Here is a 5616-nt window from a genome sequence, read left to right on the forward strand (position 1 = left end):
TGATTCTGACACGCTAACCCTCATTTCCCAGTTACTGTATCAATCCATCTTACCCAGGGTCTTCCTATCCTGAGCTGTCTCTTTCCCCATCTGAGTATAATGTCCTTCTCTATATTGGTCCCTCCTGGCCACATAACCAAAGTATGTGAGATGGAACTTCAAAATACTAGTCTCTAAAGAGAAACTTGGTTTCACCATCTCCAAGACAGACCTATTTGTTTTCTTTGACGTCCATGGTATGTTCAAAACTCGTCTCCAGCACCACAACTCGAAGGTGTAGATTCTTCTTCTATCACTCTTAGTCATTGTTTCTGCATCTAATTCAGGAAACACAGGTTCAATTCCCAGGCCATATGCCTCCTATATAGACATTGTCATGTATCATTGAAGTTTTATATGTTCCTATGATATGATATAATGCTAAGAAGCTGCTGTGTAAACCATAAGATACATAGTTTAAATGCACCAGCTGCTTCAATGGAGAAAGGTGGCCAATTTCCTTCTATGCAATTTCTTGTCTCTGAAAATCCAATGGAGGATCAGTCATTAGTTGGTTTCAACTTGATGGCACATAACTACAATTCAAGATTGTACGAATAAGGAGTTTCAGTGCCAACCTGAAGGTGGATGGTTTTAAGTCAAAATTACTCTTTTCGGGGACGATAGGCAAACCTCCCTCATGCAGTTTCCTGGCTCTGAAAACTCACTGGAGGTTCAGTCATAAGTCAGGTATGTTTATACAGCAATGAATTATTATGTTTATTGAATTTCAGTGAGTTTCCAGACCATGGCAGAGTAGTAAATGCCTCAAAATCGACTTCTGAACTAGACCAATGAAAAACCTATGACTCATAGTGATATGATCAACAGTTAGTCATGGAAGTCATCTAGGAATTAGAAATTTACTGCTGCCTTATGCATGAGTCTGGCCCTGATTTGATGGCAGCTAAATGTATATAAGGTATTTTCAAGGTGGAAATGAAGCTCGTCTTTTTATATAGGAAGAATTCATAAGTATCAAAATTCTGTATTAATTTTTCAAACCCTCTAGAAAAAGAATATAATTTGCCTCTAGGCAAAAATAGAATTTTCTTGAAATGCTCATTCATTCTTGGTTATATTATTGGTCATATGCCTCCTCCTGGTTATGTTCTCTCTGTTGTTGTTATGTGCCATCAAGTCGTTTTTGACTCATAGTAACCCCATGTACAACAGCCCTAAGCCATGCTCTATCCCTTGCCGATTTATTGACTCTGATACGCCTATCCCCACTTCCCCTGTGATGGAATCAATCCATCTCATCAAGAGTCTTCCTCTCCTGCGCTGTTCCTCCACCCTCCCAAGCATGACGTCTCTCTCCAAGGAGTGATCCTGCCTTGCAACATGTCCAAAGTATGTCAGACAGAGCTTCAGAAGCCTTGCGTCCAAGGGGCAGCCTGGCTTCACCCTCTCCAAGACAAATTTGTTTGTTCTCCCAGAAGTCCATGGTATATTCAATATTCTTGTCTAGCACCATAGTTCAAAGGCATCAACTCTCCTTCTATCATCCCTAATCATAGTCCAGCTCTCTGATGCATAGCATGTAATTGCAAAGACCATGCCCTGTATCAGGCATACCTTAGTCTCCAGACTGGCATCGTTGTTCCCCAGTACCTTGGAGAGGTCTCTGACAGCCAACTTTCTTAATGCAACTTGTCTTTTAATTTCCTGGTTGCTGGTACCAAGAGTGTAAATACAATCACTTTAAATAGTCACTTTTAGTTATTATTCAGCCTATATATATTATATATATATATTACTCAAACTCATTGCTTTTTCCTAGATATGAGATAACTTGGTTTGACCCTCCAAAAATTTTTCTGAGAATATAAATCATAAGGAGGTTGTTCAACTTCATCTTATGGATATAAAGTTATGAAATACTTGAAATTCAAAGATATAACTTGCAAAATTGATAATCAACAATTTTTCATATCTCAAATGTTGGTGTGCTTTTTTTAAACAAATGATATGATGTGTTTAAATTTTTTTCCCTTTTTGCATTCATGATAATAGCTCAACTTAAATTTGTGCAATTTGGCACATCATTTAATGAAGACATTCTGCTTTCTAACTGAAATCTTTGCCTATATGTGAGATTCTAGGAGCTCAAATAAGTAATCTTTAAAAAATTTTGTAATGAAAAAGGAGTATCACTGAAGTACAAAAGGGAAACTTAGAAATCAAAGCAATTTATAGCATGAGGCAAATCATTCCAAGTTATCAATATGTTTTCTAAAGTTTTTATAGGCCAATTCATAGCAGTCAATGAAATCATCCGAGTGCCAGTCACTGAAGGTAAAAGAAGATGGAAAGGAGAATATATCAAGTAATAATTCAGCCTCTGCCTGGCTGAGCCACATCACACTTTATTCTCTAGTTCCAAATTTTATTTAAAGCTATTAAAGTGTTTTATTAACCTTCATTCTTGTTCACAGTTTCCAAATACTTATTAGAGTGAGTCTTCTGTCAGTCTGTTGTTTTGGAATTGTTTTTGTTTGTTTTTCAACCATGAAATGAAATATCCTCTCTAAAAAAAGACTTCTGACCAAAATTAATCCATCACCAGATTTTCTTTTACACAAAGTTACAAATTTTTCTTTTTCCACATCCAAGTCCATGTAACTGAATTTGAATTTCAAAAGATCAGGCTGAAGGAAGGACCAGAGACTATCTTGGGATATAATATAAATTGTCTATGTCAGTAAAAAAAGACATTCAAGGCTCAAAATCATCACATTAAGAGATTATCTTCTCCTACAATAAAACCTCCCTTTGCAAATCTCTTTATACTTAACTTCATCACATTTGTTTTTTTCTTTTAAATCTTCTTGAAAAAAGTTACTATGTAAATTAAAATGGAATAATAAATCACAACAGATCTCATATTAAAATGAAAAATTACAACAACAACCACCAACCAAAGAAAATAAAGTTGGTTGTGATATTTTCATTCCCATTTGACAATTTATATATTTCTACTCATTCTCATGGTCATAAAAATTTCTAGATGTTTTAATTATAGATGCTATCAGGCAGCTAACATCAACTCTCAACCACAAGGTATTATACTATTAATTCTTACAATTTTAAGATGAATGTGGGCAGAAATAATTTTTGTAATAATTATGTGATATCATTGAGTCCTTGCATGGTGTAAAAAGTTAATTCACTCAGTTGCTAACCAAAGGCACTCAGAAATACCTTGAAATAAGTTCTTAGAGCACTGCTTTTCAAAATAGAAGCTGAAAACCTGATAGATCATACTTACTATAGTACACAGAAAATCATCATAAGTCTGAATCAACTCTGTGAACACTGGTTTTCTGTGTTTTTTTGTTTAAGAACAGTGACATGTTGCTGTTGTTAGGTGTCATGAGTCATATTCATAGCTGCTGTATTAACAAGAGGGCTGAACTCTGTCCTATCCTGTACCATCCTCATCACGTCTGGCACATTTGAGTGCATTACATCAGTCACAGATGCATCAAACTATTCTGCTGAGAGCCTACCTCTGCCACGACTATGCCCCATGCAGCAACTATACCCCGTGAATCCAGACAAGTAAAAAGTACTTTGGGGAGCAAACTGCTGTGTGGCCTGACCATGTGGAATCCTTAACTCAGGCAACTACCTCTGGAGCAGTGAGATCAGATCAAGAATCAGCTATTGTTTCTGGAACGATACACTTTACCACATCAGTGTCCTGAAAGAAGCAGACTACCTTTCTCCCCACATAAGCCCAAAGCTAGATATCAACCCCCCAAAGAGACACAGTAACAATGGATTTCCTGAAGCCAGAAAATCTGATGGAACTCTCTGACACAGAACTCAAAAGAACAATGATTGAATATTTTCAATGGATGAAAAACAAACTTGAAGAATTACAGGACAATATAAGGAAAAATCAGGAGGAGCTTAAAAAAAATCCAAAACAATACATTAGAGGCACTGGGAAAACAAGAAACAGCAATTTAAAATATGAGATCCAAGGTTTCAAATGCTGTCAACATGATGGAGGGACACATGAACAGAGCTGAAGAGATGGAACACAAAACCAGTGAAATAGAAGATAGCATTGTCACCACTGACCTGCTGGAGCAAAAAGAAGAATCAACAAAGGAGGCAAAATAAGAAAACCTAAGAATAATGTGGGACACCACAAAAAGAAATAACATGTGCATCATCGGAATTCCAGAAGAGGAGGAAGCAAGTAAAGGCACTGAAAATGTTGTGGAAGAATTACTAGAAGAAAAAAATTCAGGCATAATGAAGAATGAGAGAATATATATATTCAAGAAGTGGAGCAAATATCATATAGAATAGATCCTAAAAGAAAAACACCGAGTCATATCATAGTTAAATTCGTGAGAGTCTATCTCTGTTTTGCTGATATTCCACCTTTTCAAGCATGATGTCACTTTCTGAAAAATAGCCTCTCCTAAGTACATGTCCAAAGTTTATGCAATAATGCTTTGTCATCTCTGTGTTAGGAGCGTTCTAGATGCATTTTCTCTAAGAAATGTCTGTTTGTTTTAATTGCAGTCCATGAGATATTTAGTACTCTTCTCCAACACCATAGCTCAACAACATCAATTCTTTATCTTTTATTTTCAGTCTTTCTCCAGCTTTCAACAGCATAGAAAGTGATTAAAAGATTATGAGCTGAATCAGGTGCACTTTAGTCTGCAAACCAACATCATTGATCCTCAGTAATTTTAGAAGTCTCTGACAACAGACTTGCCAAATGCAATCTGTTTCCTGATCCCCTGACTGCTTCTATCAAGGGTGTTGATTGTGGATCCAAGCAAGATAAAATCATTGACACTCAAATCTTAAATAACATTGATGACAGATACTATAGATGAAGTCTTGACTGATCCATGATCATCCAAAGGATATAGAAGGAATGCACAGTCACTGGATCAAAAACAATTGATTGACACTGAAAAAGAACCAATGGTAATAAAGGGAAAAGTCTAAGCTGCACTGAAGGTTTTGACAATACTAAGGCCTCAGGAATTGATTCAATACCAACTCACAAATTTCAACTAACAGGTGCAGTCCTGGAAGTGTTCCCCAGTTTATGACAGAAAATTTGGAGGACACCTACTTGATCGACTGACTGGAAGAGTTTCCTATTTGTTCTCATTCTCAAGAAAGGTGATCCAAAAGAATGTGAAAATTACCGAACAATATCACTACTGTCACACGGATGCAAAATATTGGTGGAGATCATCCAAAAGTAGCTAGAATAATACATTGAAACAGAACTGCCAGAAATTCAAGCTGGCTTTAAAAGAGACTAATGGAGCAGAGATATCACTGCTGATGTCAGATGGATCCCAAATGGTAACAAAGAAGGCCAGAAGAATGTTTATCAGTGTTTTATTGACTATGAAAAGGCATTGCGTGGATCATAATTTGTTATGATTCAAATTTTGGCTAATTTGAGAATAATGAAAATTTCAAAACACTTACTTATGCTCAAACAAAACCTATACCTCAGCAAAGAATCTGCTGTCTCAACAGAGCAAGGGGACACTAAAGGGTTTAAAATCAGGAAAGATGTGTGTA

General features: G+C 36.3%; 1 pseudogene; it reads right to left on the reverse strand.

The window, feature by feature from the left end:
• LOC102849105 overlaps positions 1-2660 on the reverse strand; it is a 34961-nt pseudogene extending 32301 nt beyond the window's left edge.
• Between the last annotated feature and the right edge of the window lie 2956 nt (positions 2661-5616).

Source organism: Elephantulus edwardii, unplaced genomic scaffold (genome assembly GCF_000299155.1).
Source record: "Elephantulus edwardii isolate Elephantulus edwardi_28Jun2011 unplaced genomic scaffold, EleEdw1.0 scaffold00079, whole genome shotgun sequence".
Classification (NCBI taxonomy): Eukaryota; Metazoa; Chordata; class Mammalia; order Macroscelidea; family Macroscelididae; genus Elephantulus; species Elephantulus edwardii.